At 34.9% G+C, this 19,720-nt stretch overlaps 1 long non-coding RNA gene across 1 annotated transcript in view; it reads right to left on the reverse strand.

Annotated features, from left to right (window-relative positions):
- Positions 1–4,696: 4,696 nt before the first annotated feature.
- The window catches only part of LOC116563249, a 68,906-nt gene continuing 53,882 nt past the window's right edge, over positions 4,697–19,720 (reverse strand). Inside the window, exon 4 of the long non-coding RNA XR_004274304.1 lies at positions 4,697–5,055. This is a non-coding gene — a long non-coding RNA (uncharacterized LOC116563249). The remainder of the gene's footprint in view (positions 5,056–19,720) is intronic.

Consider the following 19,720-nt stretch of genomic DNA (forward strand, 5'->3'; position numbering starts at 1 on the left):
TGCCCATCAATGATAGACTGGACAAAGAAAATGCGACACATATACACCATGGAATACTATGCAGCCATTAAAAAATGATGAGTTCATGTCCTTTGTAGACACATGGATGAATCTAGAAACCATTATCCTCAGCAAACTGACACAAGAGCAGAAAGCCAAACACTGCATGTTTTCACTCATAGGCGGGTGATGAACAATGAGAACACTTGAGCACAAGGAAGGGAACAACACTCACTGGGCTAGGTGGGGGGGTGTGGAGGGGAGGGAAGGAGAGGGACAGCTAGGGGCGGGGAGGATAGGGAGGGATAGCACCAGGAGAAATGCCTGATGTAAGCGACAGGGGTGGGGGCAGGGAATGGAGACAGCAAACCACCATGGCATGTATGTACATATGCAACAATCCTACAGGATGCAGGAAGTGCACATGTACCCCAGAGCCCAAAGTACAATAAAAATAAATAAATAAATAAATAAAAATTTTAAAATGTAGAAATTGTCTCTTTAAAAGCACTGATAGCATTCTTAGCAAGTTATTATTACTTTTCAGTGCATTAGAAGTAATGAATAGTTGTCCTTTGAAGTCCAAGTTTTATTTCTGGAATTAAATATCCTAATTAGTGGACACCTCTAAAAATAAAAAAATATTATTTTATTAGATTTCCTGTCATATTTTAAGGCATTATTAAGTTAGGACTGCAAAAAAAAATCTACAAATTTGTAGTAATGTCAGATAAATCATTTTGTATCACTTCAGTCATCAAGCATTGAGGTCAAATATTTTATATCAAAACCTAGTCCTGCTTAACTTGTTATCTGTGATTTGGCTTTAGTTTCTGGATTAGTGATATTTTTGATATTTGAGGTAAATATAACAATTGAACTCATTCAGGATTTGCATATATTATTCACATATTTTGAGTATAACTTATTTTTTAAAAGTTTTAGGTTTCCAAAAAACTGAAAAGATAGTATAGAGTTTCTATATATCTCACACAAACTTTTTCCTATAATAAATATCTTGCATCAGTATAGTATGTTTGTTACAATTAATGAACCAGTATTCATACTTTATTATTAAGTCAAATCTATAATTTGCAGATATTTCTTTAGTTTTTAACCTAATGTTCATTAAATATTCTAAGACCCCAGTCAATATAAAATGTTAACTTAGTTATCATGTATCCTTAACTTCCTGAAATAGGTTGAATTGGGTTCCCTCAAAAAAAAAGATATTTTAGAGTCCTACCTAACACCCAGTAATTTGGAATGTGACTTTATTTGGAAATAAAGTATTTGAAGAGGTTATCAAGTTAAAACAAAATGATTAGGAGGGCTTTAATCCAACATGACTAATGTCCTTATAGAAAGAGGGAATCTGAAGACAGATACAGAGAATGCCATATGAAGAGGAAGGCTGAGATCAGGGTAATGTTTTTAGAAGTCAAAGTTTAACATAGAAGAGTGTCAGAAACTGAAACAGATTCTCAGAAGAGCCAACCCTGTTGATTTCTTAATCTAGGACTTGTAGCCTCCAGAACTTCCCTCAGAAGACCCAACCCTATTGACACCTTAGGACTTCTTGCCTCCAGAACTGTGAAAAAATGAATTTCTCCTATTGCTGTTCAGCTTGTGGTATTTTGTTATGCCAACCTTAGCAAATTATATAGCTCTTTTTGTTTGTGGCAGTTTCTCATACGTATCTTTGTTTCTGATGACCTTGCTAGTTTTAAGAAGTACCTATACATATGCATATATATACTCACATGTACATTCACATACAAACATACACAATATATACTTTTCTTCTTAAACTAGGGAAGACTTCTAGTATGAAGTTGAATAGAAATAAAGAGAGGGCACCTCCTTGATTTCTTCTTGATCTTAGGTGGAAAGCATTCAGTTCCTCACCATTAAGCATGATGATAGCAGTATAACTTCTGCAGATGTTTTTGTCAAGTTGAGAATATTCTCCTCTTTTCCTAATTAGCTGAGTTTTTATTAAAAATTTTATCAAACTTTCTCAAATGCTTTTTCTGCATTGACTGATATGATCATATGTTTTTTCTTTTAGTTTGTTTTGCTATATTACATAATTGATTTTAAAATGTTGAGCCAGCCTCACATACCTGGAATAATTGTCTGCAGTTTATGATTCTTATTAAACCATTCTATATAGCTAAGTATCATTATTTTTAGAAAATATTAAAATATATATTTATGAGAAATATTGATCTGTAGTTTCCTTTTTATGACTTTATACAGTTTTGGCATTAGGGCAATGCTGACCTTATTTATAAGAGTAGGAAGTGTTTTTGTTTATATTTGTTTGTTTGTTTGTTTTGCTTGTATATTCTGCAAAATATGGTGAATGGTTGTCATTTTTCCTTATATGTATGGTAAAATTCATCAGAAAAACCACCTAAGACTGGCGCTTTAAAAAGATACTAATTATTGATTCAATGTCATTAACAGACTTGGTTTCATTCAGATTATATATTTATCTTGTCTATGTTTTGGTGGTTTACCTTTAGGGAAATTTATCTGGTTTATTTAAATAATCATATTTTTATCAAAATTGCCACTTTAACATGCCTTCCATCTATGGCCCCAGCAGTTTCTTATCAAAGTAAGATGATCTCAACTGTGGTTCTCTGACTTGGCATTTCTCTCTAAATTTCAGGGTGTTGGTTTGGCCTGTGATCACCTTTTCTGTTAGGTTTAAGAAAAGCCATTGATGTCAGTTTGTTCCTATTTTTTCTTGCTGTAAAGAATGGAAGTGACCTCTTTTCCTTATGCGTCAGGGCTGAAAGCAAAAACTCACCTTTCTGTTTTCATGTTTTACAACTGTCTTCTCTCTTTCAAAATTTTGTTTAACTAAACAGTGTTATTAGTTTTATTTGTGTGTTTCAGTGATGGTAGTATACTTAATAAGCATATTAGTTTAAATATGTGGAAAATTAATTTATAAACAAATACTGGTATATTTCATCTTTTAATCTCTTACTCTATTTTACTATTCAATACAACTTCTCTGGGTGAAATTTATTTCCTTTGTGCTTTAATAATTTTTGTGCATTCTTCCAACATAGCATTTACCATTTTGTAATACCAAAATCTTATGAAGTATGGGATCCTTAAGAAAAAAGTTATCTGTATCCTTAATGTTACATGACTCTTTAACTAACATATGTATTCAATAAATGTTTATTGAATAGTTTTAATGAACAAACACTTATTCACCTAATTTTGAATAACGTGATATATTCCCGGTTCAGACTTACTGCTTGAACACAATCGTTTTCAGTAAACATTTTTAGATTAATGAATATATGAATAAATAAACCCCAATTATATTCTCTTTTACCAAATCTAAGTCAAAATAACCATTGTATGTTTTGTTTAGCTCTCACATTTATTTCCCTGATCTTTCTCTTAGATGAGTATTTTCCTAGTACAGGAAATTATTTCTGTAAGAGAAATGTTGATGAACTCTCTTTATGCTTACGCTCATTATGTCTCCCATTTTTATTATTTTTAATAGTTAAAGTAGAAGCCCAGAGTTTAAAAAATTCTCTTCAAGGATTTAAATGGAAAACAATTAAAAGTTACACTATTTTTATGTAGCACATTTTTTCATTCGATAGGTTTTTTTCATTTAAAAGGTAAAGGATATACTCTTTTCTCTGTATCTTTCATGAACATGGCCCTATTTTCACTTAACAAAATTATAAGTACTAATGGATGAAAATTCACTCAAGTTGAAAATATTTTTCTGAAATATTTATATTCAAAACTACTCAATAATGTTAGTATTATTTGCCTGTATTGTGATTTTTAGTTTTCCTTGTATGTAAGAAATTTAGTTAAGAGAAAGGATGCTTGAATAGAAACTGAGGCGTAATTACACTAAGTTACTGCTTTTTATCAGTAATTTGTTTTTTATACAAGCAAGGACTAATGGATTTCATTGTGATATTTCCTTTGGTGAGGCACCACAATTGATATTCTTACCAGATTCAGTAACTGAAATTTCTTGTAATTGAAACACATTTCTTTAGAGACAGAGATTTTCAAATTGTGTTTGACTCGACCAATACTTGGGAAAATAGAGGGCTTGTTCCTACAGAAACTATTAAGAGGGGAAACATTTCACTTTATTTCTGGCTTTTATTTATAGCCGCCATATTTCTTTTATTGTTTACATTTTGTGTATTATCTCACAGTATGTTTCCTAAATACCATAGGCTGCTCACATGTTTATTCATCAGCCTTAAAAAATATAAAATGCAAATCTTATTTTTACTTAAAAGATTCGTCTTATTGGTATATAGAAATCTGCCATAGATGTGGTATCTGGGGTCTGTAGAAAAGTTCACTTAGAAAGCATCTTATTCCATAGCTTCATCATGCACACTATTCCAATACAATGTCCTTTTCCATGTCAAGCCGTTATATCTTTTTAAGCTTTATCAGTGTGAAAGTATAACAACTTATTATTTTATTTTAAGTAGAAATTATGTCACACTTGCAAAAACTTGTAAGGCAGTAATGTCACATAAAGGAGCCAAGATCATATCTAGCTCTCTGCTTTGAAGACCTAGCTAAAGAACTTTTTTTTTTAATTTTTATTTTCCCAGAGATGACTTGTTCCTGAAGCAATGACTCATACTAATGAAAAAAATATATCACAGTACATATGTATTAATTTACAGTAACATAACTATCAGCTCTCAAACAAAATCGTAATTTTCCAGATCAGAAAACCCAAGGTATAGTGAACCAAGAAATATTCTGCCCTACACAGATATAGGTATGAGGAAGCAAAAACATAATTGGGACTAACTTAGAATAACCTGTTGCACATGCCAGAAGCCTGTAATTACACACAAGCAATGTTTACTCTTCAGGCAGAATAAAATTGGAATACATCTTGGTAAACAAAGAATCATTATGAGAGAAGTTAAAGGGGTTAAATGTTAAGTGACATAAGCATCTTACCTTAGGGAGAGTCCTGCTGTGAAGTGCCATACAAACTCAAAAGCCTCTGGAGCCATTCTGAAATTTAAAAAATTAATATTTCAACTGATCAGCTGTAAGACAGTAGGGTATGTTTGATAATCCTACGAGGTAGAGAGTATTTGGAGTATTTAGAAACCTTTGCAGGCCCAAGAATAGCCATCTTTGGAACCATGGTCAATATCCCTCCTCCTCCAAAGTATTCAAACAAATGGAGAATACAATAAGTTTTAAAACTTTTTGCAGGAGCAAACAAATCCATCCACCAGACTACATTATACTAGCTGAAATGTGTTTGCATCTTTGCCATACGAACATTTGGAATTAGACATTTACGATTCCTTGAGTGTACTAATGCTAGCTATAACTAATAACTGTAACCATAGTCATATTAAAATAATCAGTTGTCAATCTTACTTTGTGACTAACTGCTAGGTTCTCTGTCTAGTAATTTTTATATTCTTTTTTGACCTCTATGAAATATATTTATTCTGAAGTTTAACTCAGCAAATATTTTAAATTAATCAATTAATTAATATTTTTCAAAATTTATGGGGAGTATCTCACTCTAGTCATCAGATCTGCAAATAAGACACACAACACAATATAGTCAAAACATATTTTGTAGTATTTTATTAGGTTGGTGTAAAAGTAGGTGTGATAATAAATCATTATAACTAGGCTCCAGCACATCTTTATTAATCAAAATAGGAAACATTAGGATCAACAAATTTTTGCCAAAGAGAAATAAGTTTGTTCATTCCTGTAACATAAAAATCCGTGTCAGGATTCAATGAACTCTTGGAAAGCATTTTCTGTAACCTGCTGGTTGTGGAAACGTTTTCCCTGCAAAAAGTTGCCAAGATACTTGAAGAAGTGGTAGTTAGTTGGTGAGAGGTCAGGTGAATATGGCCGGGTTAATATGACAAATTAGGCACAACTTCATAGCACAATTCATTTAACTTTTAAAGCATTGATTGTGTGACATCCAGTCAGGCATTGTCGTGGGGAATTGGGCCTTTTTTGTGACTAGTGCCGGCTGCAGCCTTTGCTGTTTTCTGTGCATCGCATTAATTTGCTGAGCATTCTTCCCAGATGTAATGGTTTCACCAGGATTTAGAAAGCTATAGTGGATCAGACCAGCAGCAGACCACTAAACATTGACCACAACCATTTTTTTTTTTTTGGTACAAGTTTACATTTGGAAAGTGCTCTGGAGCTTCTTCTTAGTCCAATCATTGGGCTGGTCATTGCCAGTAGTATAAAATCCACTTTTTGTCACACATCACAATCCAATGGAGAAATAGTTTGTTGCTGTTTCATAGAATAAGACAGGACACAACACTTCAAAATAAATATTTTTTTAGATTTTCACTCAGTTCATGAGGCACCTACTTATCAAGCTTTCTCATCTTTCCAATTTGCTTCAAATGCTGAACAACCATAAAATGGTCAACGTTGAGTTTTTAGCAACTGTCTCATGTAGGTCTAAGAGGATCAATCAGCTTCAATAATTGCTCTCAATTAGTTGTTGACAACTTCCAACAGCCGGCCACTAGACTCCTCATCTTCAGGGTCCTCATCTCCTTTGCAAAACGTTCTTTAGCAGTTCCTGGCCCAAATGTGTTGCGAGTTGTCTCTGCTGCTTTACAACACATTTTGAACACAAACAAGAAAAATTTGCTTTCTAACATTATTTCTATAGTCTAAAATAAATATAAAATAAACAGCAAGTAATGTCATTAGCAAAAATATAATAAAATGAAAATGTGCATTAAAATGATGTATAACATAACTACATTTGCTTAAGAATGTTTTCCAATATCAATTGGCAAATCTCAACAATGCAAAAACTTCAATTATGTTTGCACCAACGTGATGAACAATGTCCTCCTATTTTGTTACATAATAGAGAAGTGTTTATAAGCAGGACTTCAGATGTTCTTTTTTGTTTCATCTCTAATATTCAAAGATCTTGGGCCTCAAAAAAGCTTAGAAAATAATGTGGGAACATTTATGTAGACTGGAGACAATAAAATAACTTACTAGACAGAGAAATGATTGACATAACATTTACTATGTTGTTTAAATCCTAGAAAGATTCACCTGCAACTTACTTCAAAAGTACATTGCAATCATATTTTCTCACTGCAATAGAACAATGTAATAAAATAAAATCCCACAGAAAATCATCTAGAAAACCAAAGATTCATTTAAAGTTTATACCTTACATATTATTAGTATGAACACTGGTAAAACAACACCCACTTATGTAAATTTCTTTAAATTAATAATATATTTTTGACAGCTCCTATGGCTTCTTTAATCCTTTATCAAGGGCCTACTAGGCAATGATGACTGTATTAAAGTCATACTCCTTATTTTATTTAGTGAGATATCTATAAACTCTCAAAAAAATACTTTATACTAATGATAAAGTACCATTTAAGATGAACTCATAATAAAGGTTATTAAGTATGATAAATACTATTAGAATATTAAATATTTAATGAATAAATAAATATTAATTATATATTTAGAGAACTGTTAAAATATTTTAATGATATAGTGATTTTATGATGTAATGATAAAATTTCAGACACTGTGCCAAATGGCTAAAGTTTCATTATTTAAGATATACAACCTTCTTGAAACTATTACCAGTTCTCAGTGAACGACTCAAAATAATTTGGTGCAAGGAAAAAATTAATTCCCTGTACAGACCAATAACAAGCTCTAAAATTGAATCAGTAAAAAACAACCCACCAAAAAAGGCCCAGGATAAGAAGGATTCATAGCTGAATTCTACCAGATATACAAAGAAAAGCTGGTACATTTTCTACTAAAACTATTCCAAAACATTGATGAGCAGAGACTCCCCATTCAACTCATCCTACAAGGCCAGCATCATACCGATACCAAGGCCTGACAGAGACACAAAAAAAAATAACAAAAATTCCACATCAATATTTTGATGAACATGGATGCAAAAAATCCTCAACAAAATGCTTGCAAACTGACTCCAGCAGCACCTCAATAAGCTAATCCACCACAACCATGCAGGCTTTATCCCTTGGATGCAAGGTTGGTTTAACATATGCAAATCAGTAAATGTGATTTATCACATAAAACTAAAGAAAAATCCACATGATTATTTCAACAGATGCAGAAAAGTCTTTCAATAAAATTCAACACTGCTTCATGTTAAAAATCTCTCAACAAGCTAGTTATTAACAGAACATACCTCAAAATCATAAAAGCCATCTATGACACACCCACAGCCAACATGCTGAAGGGCAAAAACTGGAAACATTCCCCTTGAAAACCAGTACAAGACAAGGGTCCCTTCTCTCATGACTTCTATTCAACACAGTATTAGAAGCCCGGGCCGGAAAATCAAGCAAGACAGAACAAAACAACAATCAGAATAAAATAAAAAGCATCTAAATAGAGAGAAAGTCAAGCTGTCCCTGTTTGCAGATGACATGACCCTATATTTAGAAAATCCCATAGTCTCAGCCCAAAAGGTTCTTAAGCTGATAAACAACTAAAGTCAAGTCTCAGGATAAAATATTAATGTGCAAAAATTATTGGCACTCCTATAAACCAACAGTCAAGTTGAAGGAATGCAATCCCATTCACAATTACCACACAAAAAATAAAATACCTAGTGTATTAGGGTTTTCTAGAGGGACAGAGCTAATAGGATATATATATATATTATCCTATTACATATAAATATATATATATACATGTACATATATTTTCTAGAAAAAATATGTATGTATTTTATATATACATACAAAAATTTTTGTGTATATGTGTGTATATATATAGAGAGAGAGAGAGGGAGAGAGTTTCTTAAGGAGTATTCAACTCACATGATCACAAGGTCAGACAATAGGTCATCTACAAGCTGAGGAACAAGGAAGCCAGTCTGAGTTCCAAAGATGAAGAACTTGTAATCCAATATTTGAGGGTAGGAAGCATCCAGCACAGGAGAAAGATGTAGGCTGGGAGGCTAAGCCAGTCTAGTCTTTTCAGATTCTCTTCTGCCTGCTTTACATTCTAGCCTTGCTGGCAGCTGATTATGCCCACTCAGAGTAAGGGTGAGTCTGACTTTCCCAGCCCACTGACTCAAATGTTAATCTCCTTCGGCAACACTCTCAGAGAGGCATATCCACAATCAACTTTGCATTCTTCAATCCAATCAAGTTGACCCTCAGTAGTAATCATCACAAGTCCACCCCTTGTCAACTTGAACCCATATACATCTCCTGAGATCAGACATAATTTTCAAATAAAGACAATAACAAGGTCAAAATTATGCCTAACAATACAACTATCCTTTGTACAACTGGAAATGCACAAGTCCCCAACTCAAATGCTATTACATAGAGTTAACAGCACTTAAATGCTGATATGAAGTCAATAAATCTTACGTCACATGATAAAGGAAAAAGGAAATACTATGAAGTATTTTCTTAGTACAAGTGTATACATGCACAAACATGCTTTTAACAAAGGAGGAAACACTCATGACAATTACAGTCCCCGTTTCTGCATCTGGCCATGTGGTCATAACTACTATTGATGACTACATTCCTCTACTACCCATTCAGTATTCCCTTTGCCTTTGGCAAGCATCTCAACAGGTTGGGTTTTTTTTTCCTTGTGGAGTGACCAAAACTTTCACTGCTGAAGAGTCTGGGTCATTTATAGTCCTGCCTGGATTGGGCTGCTGTAGTTCCCTTTGACCTTAATCACAGGGCATGGTACTACTAAGAGACACCCTAATGGATCTTCTGTATTCCACACATACTCTCTTACCTCCATTCTGGAATAGCAGACTGATTTCATCTTGATAGTCCTGGTCAATTACCCAGCCAACACTGTTACTCCCTTCTTAGCCTGTTGACTTAAGGGTAGGAGGAGCCCAAAGGGTAAAAGTTATTTTTCTTCAGCACTTTAAACATGTCATGTCACTCTCCACTGGCCTGTAAGTTTTCCACAGAAAAGTCTGGGGCCAGAGGTATTGGAACTCCATTGTCTATTGTTTTTTTCCTGTTGTTTATCCTTGATCTTTGGTAGTTTTATTATTACATGCCTTGAGGTAGTCTTCTTTGGGTTAAATCGGCTTGATGTTCTATAACCTGCTTGTACTTAGATATAGATCTTTCTCTTCTTTCCTTTGCCTCCTCTGACTGTGTATTTTCAAATAGCCTGTCTTTAAGCTCACTAATTCTTCCTTCTGCTTGATTAATTCTGCTATTAAGGGACCCCACTGCATCCTTCAGTATGTCAATTGCATTTTTCAACTCCAGAATTTATGCTTGATTCAATTATTTAGGTTTATTCACTACATTTATCTGATAGGACTTTGAATTGCTTCTCTGTGTTATCTTAAATTTCTTTGAGTTTCCTCAAAATAGCTATTTTGAGTTCTCTGTCTGAAAGGTCACGTATCTCTGTCTCTCTGAGGCTGGTCCCTTGTGCCTTATTTAGTTCATTTGGTGAGGTCATGCTTTCCTGGATAGTCTTGATGCTTGTGGATATTTGTTGAAGTCCTGGCATTGTAAAGTTAGGTCTGTATTGTAGTTTTCACAGTCTGGGCATGTTTGTGCCTGTTCTTCATGGCATGGCTTTCCAGGTATTTGAAGAGACTTAGGTGTTGTGATCTAAGTTTTTGGTCACTGCAGCTGTAACTGCATGGGGAGCACCTCAAGCCCAGTAACACTTTGGTTCATGCAGACTCATACAGGTATGACCTTAATGGTCTAGGACAAGCTCCAGAATACTCTGGATTACTAGGCAAAGTCTCTTTTTCTCTTTCCTTACTCTCTCCCAGACAAAAGAGTCTCAGTCTCTCTCTCTCTCTCTCTCTCGTGTGTGTGTGTGTGTGTGTGTGTGTTTGTGTGTGTGTGTGTGTGTGTGTTGAGATGCCTGGAGCTCTGCGAGGTGTGACACAAGCACCCCTATGGCTACCACACTTGGAACCGTGCTGTGTCAGATCTGAGGCCAGCACAACACTGAGTCTCACCCAAGGCTCACTGTAACCAATACCTAGCTACTTCCTAGGAATGCTCAAGGCCCCAGGGCTCTACCATCAACAGATGGCAAAGCTAACTTGGCTTGTGTGCTTCCCTTCAGGGCAGCAAGTTCCCTCAGTCCCTGGATGAGACCAAAGATTTCGCCCAGGAGCCAGGGCCTAGAGTAAGAAATCTTAGAAATCTACCTCTTGTCTCCTTTTGCTGAGCTGGCACCCAGAGTAGAACAAATTTTTCCCACTCTTTCTTCCCCTTGCTTCAAGCAGAGGAGTCTCTTCCCATGTCACCATTACCATACACCCATGGTGGGTACTGCCAGGCAACCACCAGTGTTCAAAATGTTCACTTAAGGTCCAAGGGCATTTCAGTCAGTTTATGGTGAATGCTGTCCAGCCTGGGACTCACCCTTTAGAGCAGTGGGCCCCTCTAGCCCAGAGTAGGTCCAGAAATCACATCAAAGAACCAAGGCCTGGAATTGGGGACCCCAAGTGGCCACTTGGCACTCTACCCATGTGGCTGAGCTGGTACCTAAGCTGTAAAGATAAAGTCACCTTTACTCTTCCATTTGCTTTTCTCAAGCAGAAGGAATTTTATTAGCTGATGTCTGAGAATACACACTACGCTTAGAATGTATCCAATTCCTTAATGCATCCCTTGTGATATTGTTGTCAGTCATTTCACTTACCCATGGGCTATAATCACCAAATACATTGTTGCTATTATTATCCTAAACAAGCAATTGTCTTCAAGATAATAAGAAATATATTTTTGTTTCTTTAAAAAAAAAAAAAAAACCACTTCATTTATTCCTTCTCTTACACTCTTCCTTTCCTTAGAACCAAGAAAATATCAATTCCCTAATGCCCAAATAACTTAACTTATAATTTCTTGTGGGGAAGTAAGGTATAGTGGCAGTTTTTGTTTAGAAAATAAAGAAATCTTTATTATTTGTTTCTGAAGAATAACTTTGATGCATATATCATTCTCTTCTTTTTTCTTTTAGCACTTTAAGTATACAACACCACTGTCTTCTTGCTTGAATACTTCTGAATAGAAATCCAATGAAATTCTTACCCATGCTCCTGGATAGGTAAGATTTATTTTTGTTTGTTAATTTTTTGTTTGTTTCTCTTGTAGCAGCTTTCACGATATCCCTATTATCTTTTTTTTCTCCACAGGTTTTTTTTTTTCTTTTTTTTTCCTTTTTTTTTTTTTTTTTTTTTTTGCGTTCTTGGGTTTATTTTGCTTGTCTTTTGTTTGTTTCTTTGTTACTGCCTTGCTAATTGCTTTCTGAGCTTTGTGGAACCATGGTTGTTGCTTGTCATTAATTTTGAAAATGTCTCCGCTATTATTTATTCAAATATATTTTTCTACGTTGTTCTTTCACTTTTCTGCTTTGCATTCCACGTATGTGATATTATACCTTTGGAAATTGTCCCACAGCTCTGCGATGCTTGTTTTTCATTCTCTTTTCTCTTTGTATTTCACTTCTGAAGTTTCTATTGTCCCTTGTCTTAAGACGCTGTTCCTTTCCCTTGCCATGTCATCTTCTGACAGGTTCTTTGAAGACATTCTTTATTTTTGTTATAGTGTTCTTTCCAGCATTTCTTTTTGACTCTTTCTTAGAGATTTTATCTCTCTGCTTATATCACCTGTTTCTGCATGTTATCTAGTTTTACCATTAAAGTCCTTAACATATTAACCATAGGTATTTTAAATGACTTGTATGACAGTTTCCATGTCTGTGTCATATATCTGTCTGGTTTTGATGATTGCTTTACCTTTTCAAAATGTGTTTCACTTGCCTTGAAACATATCTTATAGTTTACTGTTGTTGAAATCCTTCAAAGTTGTCAAATAGGAAAAATAGGACATCAGTGTGAGATTCTATGTTAATCTGGTTAAGAATCAGTCTCTGTTCAAATTTTGCTGTAGCTACCAGTGCCAGAGGCTTAAATTCTTGTGACGTCTTGTTTTTGTCACACTTTGACTTTGGACTTCATAGTACTCCGCTTCCAAGAGTCTATGTCTTGCAGTTCATTCAGCTGTAATCCTCGTTATTATACCAGAGTCATATTGATATAAAGGAAAAGTAGAAGGGAGGAATAACTCTAAATTTTTTAAAACTAAATCCCATTGATTTAAAGAGGCTGTATCATTAAAACAATGGCCATGACTTTCACAAGCTTTTCTCAACCGTTACTGAATTTTTTTCTCCCTTCCCTCTGCCTCCTCCTTTGACATCAGCATTCCAGATATATTTTATTGATGTCCTTACCCACACTGATGATTCCCTCTCTCCATTAGGTAACAAAAGGCGGCTAGAGACGGCTGATGTGGGAGGAATCTCCTTCCTCCTGGTGAAATGAGTCTTTTTGCCTGGACAGTAACTCTTTATTATTGAGAAAGCTCTGGATCTTGTTCACAATGGTTACTCTTTTCTTCCCCAGATACGATTGGAGGTTATCTTCTTCACTGCTTCACTCTTAGAACATGGTGAGATTCCTAGAGACTAAATCCACAAAAGTCTAACCTTGACTTTGTCCCCAGGAGGTTCTCACTGGACTCTCTAAGGCTCTTTACATGCCAGTTGTTAATGGAAAAAAAAAAAATATATATATATATACACACACACATATAGATATATAATTTTAGAATATAATTTAAACATGAAGGTCTATTCTTTGCAGTTTATTAATATATAGAGAGAAATAATCTTTTAAAAAATTAAAATTCAAGTCCATTTAAAAAAAAATCCATACACAGCCAGAAGTAACTTATCAAAAATTACCATTTAAGTTTTCCCACCGGTTTATTGTCTTAACAGCTGCTGCTCAAGATAAGCAAATCTCTGCTGTATCTCTGATTGAGTATATTTCTACAGATTTTGGTGTGATGATTTTCTTTCTTTGATCTGAGTAGAGTCAGTAATATTGTTTATCTATTTGGTTTTAATTTTTTTGTAATGACAGAAATGATGAATGCCATTCTCTGTACATGTCAGATCTGGAAACAAAAGTTCACTTTGTGGATTTTAAATTTTCTTATTTTTTAGGACAAAATACGGTTATAAAATATAGTTTAAAAAAACTCATTTTAGTCATTGCCAAATACGCTTCATTCAAAACATTTTTATATATGAAGATTTTAAAATCTTTTTGAAAATATATTTGATAAAAATTATTTTCTTAATATAACAGTTGTCTGTTGATCCTGGTTCCAGATTATCTGATGGTTAAATGGTAACAAAGTGTATATTTTCCATTGAGTTGAAGTGTTTAGAGGACATGTCGACTCACATGTTTTACTTTTTCTTCCAAGTCTGTAAGCAGATAGGGAGGTTCTCAGGGATTACAGAAATTTGGTCAAGTTGAGCAATCAACCTGTTTAGTCTTCTGCCATTCAGCCTGTTTTCCCCTCAATCCTGTGTGGAATAGTCACCTTGTTGGTCAAAACCAGCTTCTAACACAACCTGGCAAATTATAACCCAAGTAGACTTTCCTTATTACCATAATAAAGTCTCCACCATGAGAGGAACTGCAGCTCCATTACAATAACATAACCTATGTGCTGCCATAATGACTCACAGCATCTGCACAACTGAAACTCCTACTCTGCATGCAGTGATGCACTGTCTCCCCACTCAATCACCCCAGAAACCTCTTCTGTTACTTTCCCTCAACGAGACATTGCTTTGGAGAATACTCCCAGTGTTCTCCTTACTTGTGTCAAGTAATAAAACCCTTCTTGATCAAAAACTGCATTCTCATGGAGAGTCATTTGTTACTTGCTAGGTGAACGAACCCCATCTTTTTCTGAGTAATAGACCCACAGTCCCACTCCTGGCCACAGAAGACTGACACAGCTCAATGTTTTATGACTTCGCTAGATCCTTAAAGATATTATTGACTGTCAGATATTTTCCTGAAGAAAGGAAATGTTCATTTCTGCTCCTGAAAAATCTTATAAAATCCTACAGTCATATTCTACTTAGGGGCCAGAGAAAGGGAGGCAGATTTTATAGCTACAAAAATATTCTTTCTTCAAATGCCAATGATGACATTTATTTCTCTCCTACAGTCATATTCAGCAATAAATATGATTATTTTTATAAAGCATTTTGAGTTCCTTGAGAAAAAAAAACCCACAGTGTTATCTGTGTTATTTTTGTTTAGTCAAAAAGCAAGACTCACTCTAGCTTACCATTTCAGAAACCTTCCTGAAGGTCAATAGCTGAGCAAAGTTGGGAGAATGGGAAGAGCTGACTAAGGAAGGCCAGTTTTTTATGTGGAAACAATGAATGACCATCAGAGAAAGAAAAATGTGAATACATCAAGGAAGCAAATATATCAAGGAAACAACATAATGTTTCCTAACAATAACAACAAAAGATTTCTACTTAAAAGAGGATAAAGAAGCAGGCAGGACAGAAGTGTACTCAGAGATCTTTCATGAAAACTTTTGAGGAAATGTTGAAGAATTTGAATTCAATTTTGCAGGCAAAGTGGAGCTTTTGCCAAAGTTGGTGTAACAGATAAGGAAGGTTTAAAGGACCATAGTGGAAACAAAAAAGAAAAGGACCAAGGGAGTAGAAAAAATATTGAAGCCATGTTGGCATGATTTTATTTTCAGATATAGAAATTAAGGGAAAGGTACAAATCAAAGTTGTTGTTTGGATTTCTAGGTTTGGTGACTGAATGGATGTTGCTGATACTTCCAGAAAGAAAAAAAGATAATTGAGGAGTACCACAGACTGAATGTTTATGCCTCTCCTGAATTTATATTCTGAAATTCTAACCCCAAAGTAATACTATAACGTTGGGATTTGGAGAAGTGGTTAGGTCACTGAGACAAGCCCTGATGAATGAGATTACTACCCTTATAAAAGAGGCCCCAGAGAGCTATTGCTCATTTGCTCCTCCCCTCAATGAGAAGGCAGCACTTCTAAGGAAGCAGGCCCTCATCAGATACTGAATCTGCCAGTGACTTGATCTTGGACTTCCAGCCTCCAGAACAATGAAAACTAAATTTCTGTATTTTTTTTTTATAGGCACCACAGTTTGTGGTATTTTGTGACAGAAGCTCAAGTAAACTAAGACAGGAGGAAATGCATTTGTAACGAGGTGAAAATTTGAAAAGGTACAGGCCCAGGTTGGTATTCTGCGGGTGGAGGGTTTGTTATCTGTAGTAATATTTATAGTCAACAACATAATACTTACAGAAAGAACTGTGAGAGTGATTATAAAGAGAGAAGAGTTAAGGACTCCAAGAAATATCAGTATTAAATTAATTAAAAAAGAGAGTTGAGGAAAAAGAGGAAATACTACAGGGTAATGTGTAAATGGAAGGGGAAGCAGAGTGAGTGGTATTACAAATCCAAGTGGAAAAATTACTGTAAGGCAAAACATATGGTGAACAATATTGAATACAGTGAGATGGAGGTGGAGGATGAAATTCCCATTGTTCTAGGAAATACAGAATTCACTGGTAACCTTTTCCAAAGTAAATGTAATGGAGTCAGAGGTAAATATACAGATGTTACCAAATAAAGAAATGAATGGAAAATGATGACAAAGGCACCACACCAAGACTATAAATAAATTTAGTTGCAAAATTAGAAGAGAGAGCTAGAAAGAGAGAAAGACTGTAATTGGGGAGAGAAATCTAGGGAATCTAGGGTAAGGGTGTTGTGTACATTAGCAAGAAAGAGTTCAGCATATTTGTAGTGTAGGTATAAAAAATAAAGATGCAGGTGCAGAAGTGATGTAAGGAGGGAGGGGATATAGTGACATGTTCTTTCCTGAGACTCTGGAAAATTGGTTAGCTCTGTGTGCAGATAAGTGTGTAGGATGGAGAAGCTGTGGAAGACTAACAGAGAATTGCAGAGACCATACTTCTTCATTTGTATATCCTTCTTGTTTTAAATCTGAGGGAAAATAATTTTGTTCGACAAATCTACAAATATTTAAAAGTGCTTTCATTTAAGTAAATGCTTATCTATCTACATTCTTTACAGAAATGCATGGTTTGTTAGTGGCCTGCCATTGTGAAAGCAAACAAATTTTAAACAAAACCAACAAACAAGCAAAAATCAAGCCAACCTGTGTCTGCTTATGTGGTATACTAAATATAAATCCTGTATTATTTAGAACTTTATGAATCATTTGGGAGTTGCATTACCTTAGGAAAACTATGACCACATGTGAATCTTATAATATCTTCATCAGAGGAAAAAGATAAATTCTTGATGTGAAAAGTTAGAAAATAAGAGAGGCTTGCACATTTTTCCCCCTGTTCCTTCTTCACTCCATTTTCCTCCCTGCATCTTGACTAGGCTCAAGGTAAAGAGCACCAGCTGCTCCGGGAAATGCCGCACCAGCTTGTGCACAGGTGCTTCTTACCCATTGCGAGTGAAATTGACTGGAATCACACAATCTTCTTCAATTTCCCACTTGGTAGAAATCAGTTCTTCTAGGCAAGGGGGCTGCACTACATTTGCTCTGCAGCTGGCAGTCTCATGGAGCTGAGGTGGAGGAAGAATAGGAGATGACCTGCTGCTAGCACATGATGTGCTCTGTGTTAGTAAGCTCACCTGATTTTCATCAGTATCAACCACCTATATGAGGAGACCAAGAGAGTATCTGGCTGAACTGAAAGAAATGAAGAGTTTCTTGTTTTGATCCTCAAGCTCCATTCTAACTCATAACTAATGAGCTAGCATCATGCACAACAGTACCAACTTTCACAGGCAGCAATTATATAAGAATAGCATCCCAAACTTGGTAATTCTGTGACTGGCTGGCACACAGGCTGCTAGTGTGGGAAGATGCTTTTCACACAGATGTTAGCTAGAAAATAGACTGATGAAAGTGACTGTAGATTACCGGGATCACAATAAGAAAGGACAAAGATTTAAATTTAAAATCTTTAATGCACAAGATGATTCATGCTGAAGATATTTTTTCTTTGTGTGACTCATGAGGCTTCTAAATGGGTGGATTTCAATTAAGAGCACAAGTTGAGGTGATTTTAGTAACCAGCCTGGTGTGTTCTCCCATAACCTGAATTGGAATGTCCTGTGGACATTATCACAAAGCAGATACCTAGACTATACCTGTTATTCTAATCAGTAATTATGGGTGAGCCACAAGAATCAGGCATATATAACAAACAGGTGATTCCTGTACACAATAAAGTTTAAGAACTACCATTATATACTGACCTTGATAAGAGACAAACAGGCAACATAATTATTTAGAGAAAATTCAAAGGCACTTTCATTTTAAATTTTACCATTTTTAAACTGACACCAGTTAAATAACCCCTAATGTGAACAAATAAATAAGTTTTAAAACTATATGGATAAAGAACAATTAACTGAGTAATTTTAGCTACCATTTGAATAGCAAAAATTGATGTTTCTTTTTGTACGGAAGTACTCCTGAGCCAAGCATTTGAAGCTATTTGGTATTGTTCCTAACCTCTTTGGGTGTCTCAGAGCTAGATGGCAAACATGCCCACTGCAAAAGAATTGGAACCATTACACTACCCTAACCCCACCTGTTAGGGAATTCAAGTTGCACATTATCACCTCAGCAAACAAATAGAATGAGATAGTGAATCGCTCTTGTCACCCAGGTTGGAATGCAGTGGTGTGATGGTAGCTCCCTGTGGCCTCCATCTTCTAGCCTCAAGTGATCCTCCTGCCTCAGCCTCCAGAGTAGCTGAGATTACAGGCAGGAGCCACTGTTCCTGGCCCTCTTCCATTTCTTAAATCACCGATACTGTTATTTAATTATAGCAATCCCACTCCTGTCTCCATCCTCAACCCAGTTTCTGACTTTGCCTCAGAATTCATGTCAATATGGCTCCCCATTTTCCTAATCCCCAAATTATAGGTAACCACAACTGAATAAATAAATCATATGATGGAAAATAATTTTCTTTTAGTTTATAAATATGTATCAGATAAAAGACAGCTAGTTAATCTTTAAAAGGAAAATTTTCACAATGCATGGACACATATTAGGCTTCACTTGCTTAGTTTGAAAAAGTCAAATATAGACTAATATCTTACCTAGCAGTGATAGTTACCTTGACTTTATTATCATTTTGAAAATAGAAAGTAATGTTTTTTATATGCAACTTACTTATATAAAAATTAATGTAATCAAGGAAGTAAAGATGTTATCCACAATATTTTCATTGTTTCAATTAGTTCCTAGAAAATTAATTCAAAAAAAGATATTATTCAGCAAAACTGAATATCCAAATTATAATCTAATCAGTTTAAGGGACAATCTTTGAAATTTAATTAACCTAACTAGAACAAGGAATGGTAAGCATGATTAGAGTCTACCTATAAAATGTTCAGAGATCTGTTGTTTTATTAATCGAGCATCATTGAAAAGTGTGCATTCCCACCCCTGCTAAATACACAACCAAAAGAAGAAGTTACACATTGAAACAAACTTTTTAATGTTTATATTGAACTTTTGATACCAGTGAAGAGGAAAACAAAGTGTAACTAATCAATTAGTAATGAATCTTTCTCTTTTGAAATATTATTTATTAATATCTGGTTTCCCAAATATCAGCATGTCATATACAGAGTAGTTTCACTCTGGGAAAGAAAAGATAGGAATAATTTTTATAAA

Source organism: Sapajus apella, unplaced genomic scaffold (genome assembly GCF_009761245.1).
Source record: "Sapajus apella isolate SASKATOON/1434 unplaced genomic scaffold, GSC_monkey_1.0 scaffold2, whole genome shotgun sequence".
Lineage (NCBI taxonomy): Eukaryota > Metazoa > Chordata > Mammalia > Primates > Cebidae > Sapajus > Sapajus apella.